The 18336-nt window shown below is 42.9% G+C and overlaps 1 protein-coding gene across 1 annotated transcript in view; it reads left to right on the forward strand.

Moving 5' to 3' along the window:
• The first annotated feature begins 3477 nt into the window (after positions 1 to 3477).
• Positions 3478 to 18336, forward strand: part of Lnx1 (ligand of numb-protein X 1) — a 166319-nt gene continuing 151460 nt past the window's right edge. Inside the window, exon 1 of the mRNA XM_077803569.1 lies at positions 3478 to 3792. The gene's annotated coding sequence lies outside the window, so the exon portion shown is untranslated. The remainder of the gene's footprint in view (positions 3793 to 18336) is intronic.

The raw sequence follows: 18336 nt of genomic DNA on the forward strand, positions 1-18336 counted from the left end.
GGCTCCATTCCTTAGGGCTCAAGGTGAGGCTGAACATCATGGCGGAAGAGGGTGGCAGAGGGAAGCAGCTCACATCAAGGTGATCGGGAAGCAGAGGGAAAAATTCCAGTCTCCAAATACAAATATATACCCAGAGCCATGCTCCAATTCGTACCTCCTCCAGCCACACCCTACCCCTTTAGTTAATCCCATCAGGGATTAACTCGCAGATTGGGCTTAGACTCTAACTCAATCATTTCTCCACCAAACCTTCTTGCATTGTCTCATGTGAGCTTTCCGGACACCTCACACCAAAACATACCAGGCTGGAGCACTTGGGTGGATGAGAGGGGCCTGGCACCATGATGGGAACACAGGAGGAAGGGCAAGAAGAGAAAACGGAGAATTGGCTTGGGGGTGGGTGTGCAGTTGGAGATCACTGTGAGGTCTGGCGAGGCACTTGAAACTCAGAAGGAGCTCTGAACTCTGAACCAGAGAAACCAATATGGGAGCTATTGGGACAGAGATGGTGTCTGGAGCCACCATGGGGCCCTGCACACCTCACAGCCAATCACATCTGTAGTATAGGAGGGTAAACCAAGCCATAGGCTTAAAGTGGAGAAGGAAATCGATTCGTCCATAATGGTTCAAATAAACCACCTTCTACCTGCTATTATAATAAACCCACTTTTATCCCACACTTCACATAAGAGTGACAATGGGCCTGAGAGAAAGGTAGCTTGGGTTCCTTTGTTGTAATGGTGGTATTTGGGGTGTGGGGTGCTGGGGATTGAACCTATGGCCTTATGCATGCTAGGCAACCACTCTAACTCTAAGCCCCATCCCCAGTCCATCGGGTTCTGATTTCTTTCTTGTGATTGAAACACTGAAGTGCTTCCTCTGTGATTTTGCATTTCACAGATTTAATATCCCTCCCTCAAAATACACCAAAAGTAAGGGAATTTTCTGTGCAGTGAGCTGGGCATGTCACTTTTCTGAGACCCTCTAAGAAGGGGCCATTTTGCCTTCTGGGCTAAAACCATTTGCTTTCCCTTCATAATTAGGATTTTAGTTGCATCTGGACATTGCTGAGTTGGAGCTTTACCACTCGCTGGAAAGTCCCACTCCAAGTGGAAGTGACACTCTAAAGCCATGGAGTTTGACCAGACTCTGGCCTCCATGCAGTGGACTGCCAGCAGTGAGTAATTCTGGCTTTGGAAAGGGCACATTTGTAAGGCTAAATTAATACGTCCTGTTTCTCATCCGTGACTTCTCTCTGTTTCCAGTTTTAAACAGTCAGCTGCCTTGGTTACATGATCATGCAAAAAACATTTTTTTGGAGGTGTTCGTGTTTCTTGTCTTTCCCAGAATGGACTCGAGTCTTGGAACCAAATCAATCAGTACCTATCCAGATGCTCACAGGAGAGGAAGGAGAAATCAAATCCATGTCCCTTACCTTTCTGAATGGAAAACCCCAAACATCCAGCATCCTCAAATCTCCTGTCATTGTTCTCCAGTGATGAGAAGCTGTGAAGCAGATGAGGAACTTGATAGTTTCCATTACGTGGACAGTTTCCATTCCTTTCCCACATTTTATTCTTTCATTTCATCTGATAAGGTTGAAGAGGTGCGTGTGACTGATGTAAATTGCTTTTCCTCATCAAAAAACTATGCCGGGCACTGTGGCGCACGCGTGTAATCCCAGTAGCTCAGGAGGCTGAGGCAGGAGGATAGTAAGGTAAAAGCCAGCCTCAACAATTTAGCAAGGCCCTAAGCAACTTAGCAAGACCCTGATCCTGTGTCTAAATCAAATGTTTTTTAAAAGGACCAAGGATGTGGCTTAGTAATTAAGTGCCCCTGGGTTTAAACCCTGGTACAAAAAAAAAAATCTCCAGAATCAGAGTCCATAAACATTCCTAGAGAGGGCACTTAGCGGTAAAACACTGGAAAGAAAAGTGAAATAGCATCTAAACTAAAGGCCCAACCTCCCTCTGATCTTCCTTTTTGTGAGCCTAAATTCAGTACACAAGACTTAAGTCTCTGATGAGAAAAAATATCTCACCAACCTCAAGTTAAAAGACGTATGTGGCCTTAAGGCAAAATATCCCAAAGCTCCACCAGACCAAATCCAAGGTGACCAGGGGGACAACTGCTCTAATGTCGTAACTCGCATATTTATGCAAATGGTAACTTGGGTCTCACTGAAGGGCATGGCTTTGCCTCCTAAAGGACTGTTTTACTTGTCTTTGACCAGCAGCCAGCTGCCCTGGGTAACGGCCACAGCACAGGAGAGCTAATTGCTCACAATTGGAAGTACAGACGAGGACAATAAAGAGAAACAAGTCAAAGTTGGCCCTTAGGACTGAGAACACATGTGCGGCTTCTCCTTGGCAAGCTGAAGTTTCCAGGTGGGACTTACTTCAATCCATTCTGTGGATTATTGATTAAAAGAATCTTGTCACAAATTAGGTTCCTAAAGTCAAAAGGACAAACCAGCCATCAGGCCATGGCAGAAACACACACAGAGGCCAAGGGATCTGCAGAGTCCACGTGTGGAATTGAGAATTGTGGTGGAGACCCAGCAGTCACCAGCAGCAGCTGTGATTAGAGAGGCCAGTGGGTACCTGGGTGACACGGGTCCTACTTCCATGACGGAAAAGAATTCCTTTTCCAGGGCTAACAGTTTTTCAAGCACAATTGTTGGCGAATCACTGGAACTGTCAGCCACCAGAAGTGCTTAAGCCAACCACTAGGAAAAGCAAGATTTGGAAAAGCACAAAACTTCCAGAATGTTCAACTAGCTGGGTCACTTTGCAAGTGACTTCACCCCTCCCACCCTCGGTTTCTTCATCTATATGATGGGGGTGATCATTTTAAGATGGCACTGGGAAGTAAATGAAATAATATAGATAATTAGCACAGGACCTGGAAAACAGTAAAATGTCTAATAACTGTTAGCCAAGATGTTACTGCTGCTGATTGTGATGTTGTCAAAGAGGGAGCAGAAGAAACCCTTATCTAAACAATAATTCTATATCTTAGACAAAGCCTTAGCCATAAACATGTTAATTTTTTTCTTTCTTTTTGTTTACAAACATTTGCCAATGTTCAGTTATGACAACACTGCTTATGGAAAAAAATACCGTTGAAAGTTTTGGCAAAGTGTGAGGAAAAAGTCAGAATCGCTTGATTTGTCTGATACAGTTTTCAGTGCACACTTCTTTGCATATTCAAAAATATAAGAATGCCCAGGATTCTGGGGCCTGTGGGTCAGCAGCTCCTGCTTATTTAGAAACTGGTCCCGGTACAAACATGTCCCGGGCCTAATGATAGCCCGAAGGTACAGTGACCCTGTGTTTATTTCCTTGTTGATTTCCCTTCCCTGGCTGCAAACTCATTTTCCCATTGCTTGCAGGAAAACAACATCCAGGGGTGCGGTAAGCCTGACTTGGCAGCCCAAAGGTGAACAAACCATCCTGGCTTTTGGCGAGAGAAGGAGGAAGTTCAAGGGAGCCTCTGTCCATCCAAACCAGCACAGATTTGTCATTGATGCTAACAAGTAGCATTCTGTGGGGTGCTCTCCTTGGAGGATGCCCACAGGTTGCTCTCAGGATTGGGGATCTGTTCCCCAAGTCTTCATTAGGGCAGGGGATGTATTGAATGAACTCTGAGGAGGGGGATTTTCATGCCTATTCAGAAGGTGGGACTCAGGAGAGAGATGGAAATTTTCCTGATCTGCTGCTGAGCCAGAGAAACAGCTCCCAGGTGGATTGTCCCAGACACCTCATACCACTGGAAAACTACCCAGCAAAGGTAAGAGGGCCTGGTTCCCCCACCAGGTGGAATCTCAGGCAATTGCAGAGTTCTTTGCCCCTGCCCAGGCTCCCACCCTGGCTCTATCCGACACACATGCACACCACCCCCAAGTTGGGGAGAAACACCTAGTAGGGACCTTCCTCAAAACACTAGGAAGTCCTCCACACGATAGCGCTTTTTGGGTCGATTTTTTTTTTCCTTACTGATTTCATGGAAATCTTCTCCTTTGCTTTTTTTTTTTTTTTTTTTTTTTTTTTTTAAGAAAACTAACTTGCAAAACAGATCAGTAAAAATGTATGCAATCCCAGTAAGGCTAATTGTATTTATATAACATTATTCTTCATTAGTTTTTAAAACACATTCACAGGCACATTTTGTTTCATTTCTGCAGGACTAGGTTTTCTTGTGGCAAGAAGAGACACTGTTCCAACACTGGGTCCTCTGTCACAGTGAAAGCTCTATGCCCAAGGAATGTCAAAGAGGTGGTGGGGGCTCTTCAAAGCTTGGGCTTAGCACAGAGGGGAGAGGAGATTGAGGGAGAGCATTTCAGATCAGCATATGTCCTCAGGGAGGAGTTTGTGGGGTGAACATTGACAGCAAGACCATGAGCATGTGTGTGGCTGCAAAGGAGAGGCTGGGAACACAGACAAGAGGAGCCCTGCCTTCTGTTTGATGAAAACAAGTGAGGTAGTTGTGCAACGAGCTGTGTGCAGCATGATATGAATGTTTGGGGACGGAGGGGGCTTGGGGGGCTCACCAAGTGTGTGAGAGCTGGAGGCTTTGGCGACCTGTGGTGGGGAGGTGGGAAATTTCACAGCAGAGGCAGTATGTGGAGGGAGGTAGCATAAAACAGCAAGAAGAGCTACATAGATTTGATTTCAAATTCTATCTTTGTTTTCTCTTTACATATATATATTTATTTCCATAGTGATCTACAGGTATTGAAAACCATGAACGCATTCTGCGTCCTTCCAAGCCCAATACAATAGACAGAGTTCATTCTGTCTCTCTCCCTTTCCATGTTGGAACTCCCTTCTTTAACATTTATTGAAGACAGGCTACAATGATATATACTTTTTAATTTAATATACTTAATAAATTTATAATATATAGTAATACATTGTATATTATTTTATATAATTTAAGATAGATTAATATATTTAATCATTTAATTGCTTAATATTTTTGCTCATTTGTTCATGCCCTGGATCCCAAGAACCTACAGCTGGCACAAGCCCTGTCCTGGTCCCCACACAGATGCCCTCCTTCCCTGCTTAGGCTCTGACACCTGGTCTGGGCCTCTACATCCTTCCACCACTCCTGCGTGGTGCCTACCTTGCTTGGCCCCACATAATGACCTTAAGGACTGTGGTCCATCCTCTGTATTAGATGGCTCCTGATTTATGATTGTTTGACTTACAATTTTGCAACTCTAGGATGGTGTGGAAGTGATGTTTTCAGCAGAAATCGTACTTCCCAGTACTCCTACAACCATTCTGCTTCTCACTTTCAGGACCATATTCAATAGTATTTAACATGTTATTATAAAACGGGCTTTGTGAGAGACGATGTCCTGACTCGAGGCTAATGTAAGTGCTCTGTGCACATTTGAGGTGAGCTAAGCCAAGCTAGGATGTTCAGTAGGTCAGGTGTATTAGGTGCATTTTCAATTTATAATATTATCCACTTACATGGATTAGTCAGGATGGAACTCCGAGAAGGATCTGTATTATATCGTCCCTACCTTTAAGCTTTGAGGGGCACGTGTTCCTGGCCCCAGGCCTGGAGAGGTGAGACTCACACCCTTTATCCCATCCCATTCAGTACTGCTCTCATATTCAAGGACATGGGCTGCTCAGGGTCTGCTTAAGGTAGCAACAACATTTTCAGGGAACAAATTACTCTCTGCGATCACTGCTCCTATTTCTATTCTGCCAAGATCTTGCCCAGGCTCTCCCTTGCTCGACAACAGGTACTAATGAAGCAATGAAGCACTAGGTACCAGGGGTTTGTTTTTGTCTCTACATTGAGACACAGAGGTTTGTTTTTTTTTTTTTTTTTTTTTTGTACCAGGGATTGAACCCAGAGGCACTTAACCACTGAGCCACATCACCAGTTCCCCCTTCTTTTTTTTTTTTTTTTTTTGTATTTTATTTAGATACAGGGTCTTACCGAGCTGCTTAGGCCCTTGCTAAGCTGCCGAGGCTGGCTTTGAACTTGTGATCATGCCTTAGCCTCCCAAGCCGCTGGAATTACAAGCGCATACCACTGCACCCAGCTAGACACAGAAATTTTAAACTGGGGTTTCCATTCTTAAGGGACACTCCATCTACTGGGCAGCAGATAAGCAGTCAGTGACAATTCCACATGGCCAAGGGCAATGAGAGCTGTCTTACTGAGGAAGGGCACCTAACCCAAATGCAGGGGGAGAAACGAGATGCTCAAGGGGAATCCTGGATGGGTCAGGATCAACAGGGAAGGAGGGCCAGAGGGAGGCAAAGGGAGTGGTGTGAAGGGCAAAAGGGAGAAATGGGTGGTAAATTCTAGCAGCTAACTAGGGTGGCTAGTGCCAGGGCCAGAGGCAAGGGCAGGGACTGGACAGACAAGTTGGTCCAGGTGGACCATGCATACCAGGTCAAAGGCTGCATTGTAGACTTTGAGCCAAGAGGCTCTGGAGCCGAGCTCTCTGGGTTCAATCTTGGTTCTGCAACTTATTACTAGCTTTTCGATCTTAGACAAGTTAATGTGCCTCAGTTTCTTTCACTGGAAAATTGGTGGCTATAACAGTGATGACTCATGGGACTGACCTGATTAAATAATTTCTTCTACATGGTACACACAGAAATGCACAGCATATGAAGCATATGATTAATATTAGATATTAATATGATTTTCCAACAAGTAGATCAAAATGGGTTAGGGCACTGGCAATGCAGGATCATTAAAAATAATTAAAAAAACAAATTATTTAAAAGAAAGACATTTTTAAAAATAGATTTGAGCATTTCAAAAGAAACTGCAAAGTCATTGTCTTCTGAAAAAATCAGAAAATTTTGGACTTATTTTATGACTTCTTGTTTTTATTTGATACGTTTTGGGGAGTGGGGCATCATAACCTTTTCATTGTTTCGTCCTTGAATGGTCCTAGTGTTGCCCTGCATGCTCAGGAGACCTCTCATCTATTGGTTTCCCATTGTTAGGGGTAGCCTTTGTGTGTACTCAGTGGGTTCTGAGCCAATAGTAATGGTCATGATCTTCCTGACAACCCAGTAACAACCACCAAGGCTACCCCAAAGCTTAAAGCAGAATTATTGCTAAATCAACTCTGCATCATGAGTGTATCTGTGGGGATGGAAGGGCAAGGAACCTTGTAATTCTTGAAACTTTTCTGAAAGTCTATTTGCAGTAGGCCATGGTGGTCTTTTAGCATGGCCTTTTAGCCCTGCTATTGGAGCTGTGTGGTGGTCCTCTCTTCCCTACATCCGTATCCCTGAGAACCAGGGGAGCCAAAAGAGGAAGAGGAAAATCCCAATGATATATCAAAATTAAAAACATCTGTGCACCTAAAGACACAATCAACAGAGTGAAAAGGTGACCCAGAGTGGGAGAAAATGCTCACAAGTCATATATCTGATAAGAGGGCTGGGGATGTGGCTCAAGCGGTAGCGCGCTCGCCTGGCATGCGTGCGGCCCGGGTTCGATCCTCAGCACCACATACAAACAAAGATGTTGTATACACCAAAAACTAAAAAATAAATATTAAAAAATTCTCTCTCTCATATATCTGGTAAGAGATCAGTATCCAGAATATAAAGAAGTCCCACAATTCAACAACAAAAACAATTTAGAAATGGGCAAAAGACTTGAACAGGCATTTCTCCAAAGAAGATATACAAATGAGCAAGACTCCCATGAAAGGATGCTCAGCATCACTAATCATTATGAAAACACCAATCAAAACCACAGAAAAATGCCAACTCACACTCATTAGGATATTTTTGTTAAAAAAAAAAAAGAAAAAAACAATTGTTGTCAAGGATGTGGAGAAATTAGAACCTCTGTGCACACTTGGTGGGAATGTATATTGGTGCAGCTATTGTGGAAAATAGTAGGACAGTTCACCAAAAAACTAAAAACAGAATTGTCATATGACACAGCAATCCCACTTCTTGGTATATACCTCAAAAATTAGAAAGTGGAAACCTCAAACCAATGCTTGTATATCTATATTCATAGTAACATTATTCACAATAGCTTAAAGGTGAAAAGAAAGGTGTCAACTGACAGATGAATGGATAAACAAAATGTAATATATACATACAATTGGGTGCTATTTCACCTTAAAAGAGAAGGAATCTCTATACTGTGTGCAACTAGAGAATTGAAATGTTGTGTTCCACTTTTGTATGATAAATTGAAATGGATTCTGCTGTCATATACAACTAAGTAGAATAAATTAAAAATAAATAATTTTTTTAAAAAAAGAAGGGAAATTCTGACACTTGGCATAAGTTGGATGAAATTTGAGGACATTATGTTAAGCGAAATAAAGCCAATTACAAAAGGACAAGTGTTATATGATTCCACTTGCATGAGGCATCTAGAGTAGTCAGATTCATAGAGATAGAAAGTGGTTAAGAGCCGGGGGTTTGGGAGAATGGGGAATTATTATTTAATGGTAACAGAGTTTCTGTTTTGCAAACTGGAAAGAGTTCTGGAAACAGTGGTGATGGTTGTACAACAATGTGAATGGACTTAACTACTGACTGCACACTTATAAAAATGATTAAGATGGCAAATTTCATGTTATGTGTATTTTACCATAATTTAAAAATGGCAATGAGTTGGACTGGGGTTTTTTGGTTGTAGTTTGTTTGTTTGTTTGTTTGTTTATTAAAAAGGTGAATCAATGATTTAGGGGAAGATGATTAGGAGAACTGTAGGACGAAAAAGAGTTCCAGGATTTACAAACTTTCCACATTTCAATATTTCCTAGAAATGGTGGAGACCTATGTTATAATACTTAAATTTTATTTTAAGGCTCTTCTCCTGGGAGAAAAATTATATATATAAAGTCTTGGTCAGAACTTGGTTGTGCTTCCTTTAAAGATTAGCTAAGACGTCTAGTTAAATCACAAAGACCTTACAACTCCACCAATTAACTATATAAGGAGATTGCCTCCAAACACCTTAGCATCCTATTGAAGGTACAGAAATGAAGATACATTATGCAACAGGCTTATTTTTTAGTGTGGGTGTGAGAGCACATAAGTGTGCTACTGAAATATTTCAGGCTGTAGCTCTTGATGGATGTCAGGTGGTATATGAGAGGATTTTAAGAAATCCACACCCTGATAATCCAGTTCTACGTAAAAATTTGTAGAAATAGACCAGCATGAGGCTGAAACTGAATGTGAGGGCACAGCCATGGCAGGTAAAGCATCTGCCTAAACTCTGGTCCAAGAAGAAGAAAGGAGATGGAGTCAGGACCCTTTCCTCCTCCAGGTAAGTTACCTGACCAGGAGTCCAGCCTAGGCTGCCAGGGCCTTCCTGCCTCATATAGCTTCCTGTACCTCTTTTATTTTTGTTGGTGTATTATCATTGTACAAAATAGTGGGATACCTTGTGATATACACATATAACCTAATTTGGTCCATTTCATTTCCAGTACCTCCCCTTTCCCTCCTCTCCTCCCATCCCCATTCCCTTTGATGGGCATCTAGGCTGGTTCCATAACTTGGCTATTGGGGATTGGACTGCTTGGCTATTGGGTATACATATATTGCTGTAGTGTTCTCTCAGATAAATATCAAGGAGTGTTACAGCTGGGTCCTATGGTGGTTCCATTCCTAGTCTTTTGAGCTTTTGAGCTTTCTCCACCTCTAAACACACATGTTCACTTCATCTCCATGTGAGGCATCTTAATTGATTCATGCTAAATTAGAACAATAATGAAACAACAAGTGAAAAAAAAATGAATAGTGGGTGATGGAGCTTTGTAAAGCCTAAACCAGATGTGTGTCTTCATTTGTTTATATTCCACTTCATTCTACAAAGGGACTGAGGCAACAACTGCAGGACAGAAAGGAGAACTGAGGCCACACAATTAGCACGGCCCATTTCTGGCCAGCACAGAGTTTTAATTTTTTAATTCTATTATCCACTAACATCTAAAAAAAAAAATTTAGGAAATTTCATATAAAAATTTGGATTTCGAATTCCTTTAAAACAGGAAAATCCAGCCCTACTGTCCCCACATTCATTCACTCATTCATGCACTCAGCAAAGAGATTGGGTGACAATTCTGTGCAAGGCACTATTCTAGGTATGGGGGGTATAGAAGAGATGAAATAGACAGCAACCAAGCGGACAGATTAATGAGAAAAATAAAGGGAATTATAAATGTCATGAATAACTTAAGGCTAAGGGTAGAGGTTGACAATGGGGTAGGGGACAACATTATTTTAGTAGAATGTGAGGGAAGACCTCTCCCAGATTGCCAGTCCTCACCATGCCCAGTACCCCCACCCACTTCAACCATTCACCGTTATCTGCCCAGCAGTTGGGGAAATCTGAGTCTGTGAGCTCTGCAATAAAAGGATGGTTAAATATATTTTTAAAAAGAGTTTGAATTAGGATCAGGGCAAATTAAAAATAAGGATTGTTGATAAGACCAAAAAAAAAAAATAAGAACCCAGCAGAGATAACATAAGAGTCTTCTTAATCGATATAGTTGGGCATTGGATTCACCGAGCTTCCTGGCAACTACAGCAAAAGGAAGATATGTGCAGTGGAAGTTATGGGCAGTGATGTCACTTTCATTTGCTGAAAAGAAGAAATAAAGCCACCCCTTTCCAGGTATAAAGCTCTTCTCTCCTGAACTGAGAATAGGAATTGGCTGCGTCAGACTTTACAAAGGGAACTGAGTAAAAGAGTGATCAATACCTTCATTGACACACGTATATGTCCCATCACTTCAATAACTCTTCCAAAACCCCTTTATTAGGACACTAAAATAAGCATTAGAGAAGGAAAGTGCCAGTCTTTCTCTCCAGTATCCACAGATACCAGACGAGGGCACATCTCACCTAATTAAACCTGGTGGGCAGTCATTGAAAAGCCAAGATCATGTAGAGCAGACCACTAGCTCCTGCTATGTCAATTCACAGTTCATGGAGCATTAGAAGAATGGACAGAGTGCCTGTCACTCAAACATCTTTCTTCCCTAAATCTTTTCTTTCTTTTTTTTTTTTTTTTGGTAATGGGATTGAACTCAAGGGCACTTAACCACTGAGCCACATCCTCAGCCCTTTTTATATTTTATTTTGAGACAAGGTCTTTCTAAGTTGCTTAGGGCCTCACTAAATTACTAAGACTAGCTTTGAACTTGCTATCCTCCTGCCTCAGCCTCCTGAGCTGCTAGAATTATAGGCGTTCACCACTGTGCCCTGTTCCATAGTTACACAGGGAGAAAGTAAAGGTTCTTGGTGGCACGCCTTAGTGCCAGACTATTACACAGAAAAAGCAATTTCTGTGGCCCTTGAGCTTTTGATTTCAGTAAGGAAAACCTCCTTTGTTTTCTGGAGTAGCCCTGTGGAGAAACGCCAATGACCCGCGTAAAGGAAGGAAATTACTAAATCTATTCATTCACTTGCTGCACCAGAGGACTCTGCCTCACGCCTGGGCTGGTGACCAAAGGCCAGGAAATCTCAACTGCCTTCTAGAATGTTCCTCGGTAGATCTACCTTGGCTCCAGTCTCCTAAGCCTCCCCAGAATTGCTAAAGAAGCCTCTCCCCTGGATTCCTACTGTGTTCTGGCCATCATATATCTGCAGGTGCAGAGAAAATGTGCACTTTCAAATGTGTTCCTGTCCCAAGGAAAACACATACGCCAAAGACAGTGAAGCCAAATTTTTTTTTGCCCTTATTTTTTGGCCTGGGTGCTGCCTTGTCCTGGGTTATCTTTTTGCTCTCTGGAGATTCTGTGTGCTCACTCCCCTCCTGTTGGCAACAATCCGAAGCTGTCTGAGGGCAGGGACGGCAGGTAGGTATTATTTCTCTCTCTCTCTCTCTCTTAAAAACTGAAAAGAGCATTTTGACTGTGCTGCTTATAATCCCTTCCCAGACTTCCTCCACCCTCTGGCCACACCTCTCTGTCACTCTGGTTAAATATGCCCTTTGAGCCAACCTCACAGAACAGGTTCTCTGGGTTTGTGACAACGACCTCCCAGAATAGCCCGGCGGAGCTCCCTCTAGCAGGAGCCTCACTGGTCTGTGCTTCTCCATCTGGCAACAGGCCCTTCAGGGATCAAATTAATCCGCCCCACCTGAGAGGCTCCTGAGCACCTGACGTGGAATCCCACTAGGTCCTGCAAAGGGGCAGTCATGGTCATCCGAGGATCTGCTGCTAGAGTCCCAGATGGGGCCATATTTTCTGACAAACTTCATCCTGTAAATTTCTTATCATGGACTGTAAACTCATTCATGGGCATATATCAACACAGTACTTAAATCACTTTCCAGGGGCTGGGGATGTGGCTCAAGCGGTAGCGCAATTGCCTGGCATGCGTGCGGCCCGGGTTTGATACTCAACACCACATACAAAGAAAGATGTTGTGTCCACCGAAAACTAAAAAAAAAAATAAATATTAAAAAACTCTCTCTCGCTCTCTCTTTAAAAAAAATCACTTTCCATTTCTTCCTTTTATCACTAAAATGAAATGCAAAACAATGAGTTCAGCTTACCCATCGGGTTTTGTTTTTGAAGGGCAGAGGTCACTGTTACTAAGACTTCCGAGTTCTCTAAACATTTTAGTAGACAAAAAAAAAATTTGTCACCAACTGGTGCTGAGTGGCTAGGTGCCTGATGTTTTGTGAGTGCCAGATTCATGGAATCTTGCTAATTGTTGCGGAATTCCTACTGTGGGCTGGGCACCCCAAACTCAACTCGGTTTGTTTTCTCATGTTTCATTCTCAGATTTCTGGAAAGTCCTGTTGTTATCCAATTTTTCAGATAAAGAAAATGAGGTGCAAAGAGCTTCAGAGTAGCCCTGTGGAGAAACAGTGGGTCTGGGTTTGAACCCAGATCTGCTTCCCTCTGAAGCTCTTAGGAGGCAGAAGGAGGTGAGGGAAAGGGTGAGATGGTGTGAGGTCTCAAGCCATCGATTCCTCAGTCCCCTCAGGCTTTATGACTCTCTATCCCACAGCCCTTATCTGAATAGTGAACATAGACTCCATCTCATTCTCTACATCAGTCACACTCTGTCCATTCTGGGTGCCACCTGATTTAGTTTTCCCAGGACAGGCATTTGGAGCTGGGTGATTCTTTGACATGGAGATTGTCCTGTGTGTTGTAGGATGTTTAGCCACACCCTGGGCCTCTACCTCCTAGATATAAGTAGCTCCTCCCACATCTGACAACCAAAAATGTCTCCAGATAATGTCACATGGCCTCTGGAGCACAAAGTCACCCGCTTGGAGCACCAGCATCCTCCCTGCACACAGAGGCAAAGGGAGATTACAGTTCCTCAGAGGCCATGGTCAAAGTCCCCATGGGTTGGAGCTTCCTGGGCCGCAGTGGGTGGTCTTTGGTAATTCTTCAAGGAGAATGATCTCTAGACCTGGCAGCATTTTGGTCTCAAACTTGACAAAAAAGACTCGGACTCCAACCAGCCTCAAGCAAGCCTCAGGTATCACCAGCTTGTAAGTGGACCCCAGAAGGCTGCAGGGTCAGGATTACCATTTGGACAGGAAATGGGTACCTTCTGGAGATGGTCCTTTCTTCCAGGCCATACCTGTGGCATTCATTTGACAACCTCCTACCCCAGCACAAGGGGTTAGAGTACCCATGCCAGATATGACTTTAGGGGTATAGAGGCTATGTGAGAAGGACTGTGTGGTGCTGGTTTCTCGTGGCCTATCATAAGGTGACAGTGGCAGGCCACCAGGCCATTCATCCCAGGCCCCAGAATAGGTCTCAAATCTGAAATATTGACATAACCTCCAATGTCATATGCTTGCTGAATTTTAAAAATACATTCAAAATCATTAATTTGTTCCAAATAAACATTTTAAATATATCATTCATATCTCTATTTTGAGATTTCTTTGATTGTTAATCTCTCATGAGCTATAAAACGTGAAAGTGGCCTGAACCAGTCTTGACTTTGGATGAGCCCCGATGCATCATGTAATTGAGTAAGGCACATGGGGAATACACAGGGCTACAAGGCCCTGGGCTCCCAGCTTCTTCCCCACATGATCTGATCAGTGCTGAAAATTCTATGAGAACAAATTAAAATAAGCCTACCATAGGATCTAACCATTGCACTCCTAGATATTTACTCATGAGAAATAGAAACTTACCCCCGTCCAAAGAGTCGTACCCCAGCAAGTCTCATATTTTCACAGCAGCTTTATTGGTAGTAGCCCCAAACTGGGGACACCCCAAATGCCCATTCATAGGTGATTGAATAACTGTGTTATGCTGTGTCCACACCTTGCAATACTACCCCACTGTGACAAGTGTTGTCACACATAATATGAGTCTCCAAAGTGTCAAAAAAAGGATGCCCACTGTCTGATTCCACTTATGTAGACTTCTAGAAAATGCCGACGATCTAGAGTTATAGGAACCAGATCAGTGTTTGCCTGGGGATGTGGTGGAGGGACCAGGAGGACACTTTTGGGGGTGATGGATATGCTCCTTATCTTGATTGTGGTGATAATTTCATGGGTATATATGTATGAAAAATTCATTAGGATTGTGATATTAAATATGTGCATTAGGATGGAGCCCTGTGTGTTAGGAGCAGGGACAGAGGCATAGTCACTTGGTCCACTTAAGAAATTCCACCATTTCTCTCTCCTTGGATTGAATGAACTTGGGGGTTGTGGCCATCACTCCTCAGCACTGTCTGGCAATTGTTAAGGAAGTGTGAGGAACTCAGAAACAACATATCCGCTTCTTGGTGGGTGAGAGCCCTACTATGCTAGGACTCACTGTTCCTGAAGGGCACCTTTTATCTGCTAACTCTCCTCTTGGGACCAAAAGCAAGAGATCAAAATACACCGGGTGGATTTGCATGGCTAAGATCCCTCCTTCCTGGAGGGGGAAAAGGGTGGCCCCCACTTCCCCAGAACAGAGAAGGTGGCCCAGCAACCTGGATCCCCTCCAGCAGCCTCAAGCCAAAAAACCCGTGCAGTATCTCAGTGTTCATTGAAGAAACAGAATCGGTGCTGCCTCCAAAGCCGGGCTCTGCAGGTGCAAGCTCCAATTACAGCAGCCGGGCTTCCAATACCTTTTCATCCCCAACAACAGCCAGGCCTCAGCCCCAGCCAGGAATTGAGGGAGGCCCCGGAAGGAGTGCCGACCAGACTGGGAAAAACAAAGACTGTCCAAGCAGAGCTCTTGGGAGTCAAACCTGAAACCTGGATCTGCTTTCCAAACTCTTGTGAGAAGGAGCCAGTGCACAATTTGGGGGAAAATCAGTTCACTGGACACAGGGAAAGAATCCACCTGCCGAGGTCGTTATCCTCTCTGTAAGATATTGTGTGGCATTTCCTTTTGCACCCCATCAAGTCTCAGTATTTTTATAACAGCGGTCTTACTGGTTGTTTCCACCATTGACAAGGCTCCCCCTACACGGAAGTATTTCCCAGGGTTATGGTTGCAGTATGTTCCCCTAAATTGATGGTTCTTTATTGTGCTGTGGATGCACTTACCTGTGCTCCATCTTCCACAGAAAGCACCAGGGCAACACAGACTGTCTCTCTTACTCCTCTTCCTTCTCATTTTATCCTGTGGTTTTTGCAAAGATTAGCCTAAAAAGTTGACTCAAAGCTCCAGGCTGCTTCTGTAACGGAGTTAGCTTGTTCTGCAGCCAAAAGGGCACTGCCGGGGGAGAAAGATGTGCAGCCACCTCCCTGTGACTCTCCGGGCTGCTTTCCCCAAACCTGCTTCATGAGGAGCTGCTTCCTCACCTGGATGACACTCTTGTTTTTAACACCTAAATCTCCAAAGAGTTAAAAGTAACAAAAGAAAGTTAAAAATCTATATTTCTACCACCACTATCCTATCAGTCAGGTTTCGGTGTCTCCTTCTAGATCTTGTTATTGAGCCGATTTTTGGGGGGGTGGGGGGTCTACTTAGCAAGTGAAATACACATATAACTCCTGATTATTCCTCTGACTTGTCTCCTCCACTGAGTTTTGCAGTCATGAGACATGAACTGCTCATAGGGTGAAAACAAAAGAAATAGGCCATTTGACACTTTAGCACCTTAATGCAGCCAATTCTGGTTAGGGAGAAATAGGCTGAGTGACTACAAGTCTCTGGTCACCACATTTTCATCAAATGATCAATACATAGCCTTGTCTTAAGTGTGTTTCTGTTTAAAGAAACCTTATCAATACACGTGACTGATTCTTTAGCATTGAACGTGTGTCCGATAGCGCTCTAACTCATGCCTGAAGGAAACTTATCTAATGTGAATATTTGCACCTTAAAACACAATGACAACCTTCTTAAGCTTTGGGACACTAGATAACACTTCAGCACTACACTGATGGGCCATTTGAAACAGTGAAATCACAAGTTAAAAGCACAAAAATGAGAAAAATGTGCCAATAAGTAGGCCACAAAAGAGCTCTTGTTATAGAACCCTCTGAAAAAAGAAGGCTAAGGCCACCTTGTTGAGGATGTGTGATCTGGTGAGTCAAATTTTCACTGCTCCACAAATGAGCTTGTCCACAAATGACCACAACATCACTTTGAGTATTGATCAATTGGGCATTAAATTAAATTTTATTGCCTGGCACAGTGATGTACACCTGTAATCTCAGCAACACAGGAGGCTGAGGCAAGAGGATCACAAGTTCAAGGCCAGCTTGGGCATCTTAGCAAGGCCATGTCTCAAAATTAAAAATAAAAGTGGCTGTAAATGTGGCTCAGTGGTAGAGTACCCCTGGGTTTAATCACTATTACCCCCCCCCTCAAAAAAAAAGAATTATTGAATAGGCAAATTTAAAACTATGGAATCTGCAAATAATAAATATCAATCATACCTGTGTTGTATAAATACAATATATTATGAAGACAGAAGGCAGGTGGTTATTTATATTTCCCTTGGAAAACAGTTTGTCTTGTCTTATTAAAGTCATTACCAGGATGGCTGCCATGTCTCAGTAAAAAAATCTTTTCCTCTAAAGTGTTAGTTTCTGTAATATGTGAATTTCTGTAATATGGGAATCTTCTGTCTTGCTCCCAAGATCAGCATCAAAATTGCTAGATCAGGTTGAGTGGAATCCATCTTGGAAGAAGTCTGTCTGAGTTTGAGTGGTGGTCTAGACCCCATCTGACCTTGAACACAAGGTAAATGTCCTCATCTGCAAAGGAGAAAGTCTGCATCCCATCAATTCTAAGCCACTCATTATTTCCCATTTGAACCTCTCTGAAACTCTGTGGGGTTTTTGTTTTGCTTTGTTTTGCAACTGGTGATGCATTGTCGTTTAAATGGCAGCATTTTGTTTTCTTTCTGGGTGGTACATAAAATAAGAATGCACGGTCCACCCTTTGGTCTCATAGAAGTGATGAAATACAGCATTAGGGATGCTCCCTCAGGATGCTGTGTGGATTGAACAATGCGGCAGCTTCACAGGGCCAAGAAAAAGTCAACAACATGCAAAAATGAAATGTACAGTGCAGAGCACTTGCAAACAAAGTAATTATTATTTATGAGTATTTACTTTTGACTGGGAGAGCTCACTCTTTCACTTTCGAGTATTTTTTCGGAAAATTTCACAAGGGCTGTGCCCTGACCTCTGCTAATTCAGATTATATGTTTTTCAACCAGTGCTTGGTACAAACAAATTATTTCAGTGGGTCATAAAATTTTGGTCATTGGAAAGAAGTTCCTAAAGCAATTTGAAAACCATAACTTAGAAAAAAAGCAAAACACAATTTTAGGGGGGGCAGGGCTGTGCTTTCCCCAGGACTATGGCTCAGTGACCATGAGGCTACCCATGGTTCAGTTCCTGGGATTCTCTTCTTTGTACTATAAGATTCTTTGCCAGTACAAATTGGGTTTCCTCTTGTAGAACTGCCTTCACCTATATCCGTCCTCGAAGCAGTAAAGGAAAGTGAAACAATTGAGGCAATTATCCAGTCCTAATTATTAACACAGCTTAAGAATCTTCCATCTGTGCTTCTTGGGCATTTTGTGTAACTGTTTCAACACACTTAAATATGGGTATTATTATTTTTCTGTTTTACAGTTAAACAACCTGATACTTAAAGGTAAAATGAATTGCTTAAGGTCACAAGGAACAAAATCAGCTTATCACTAAATCCTTCTGGCTCAAGTTGTCTTTCTCTCTCTCTCTTTCTTTTTTTCTTTCTTTCCTTTTTTTTTTTCCAGGGCTGGGTATGAAATCCAGGGCCTCACATAAAACAGGCAATTAGATTCCACTTTGGGGCAACACCCCCAAGCCCCCTCTTTGTATTCTAAGGGACAGGAAGGTCTAACTAGAGTCTCAAATGCC

The sequence above is a fragment of the Urocitellus parryii genome, chromosome 10, assembly GCF_045843805.1.
Source record: "Urocitellus parryii isolate mUroPar1 chromosome 10, mUroPar1.hap1, whole genome shotgun sequence".
NCBI lineage: Eukaryota > Metazoa > Chordata > Mammalia > Rodentia > Sciuridae > Urocitellus > Urocitellus parryii.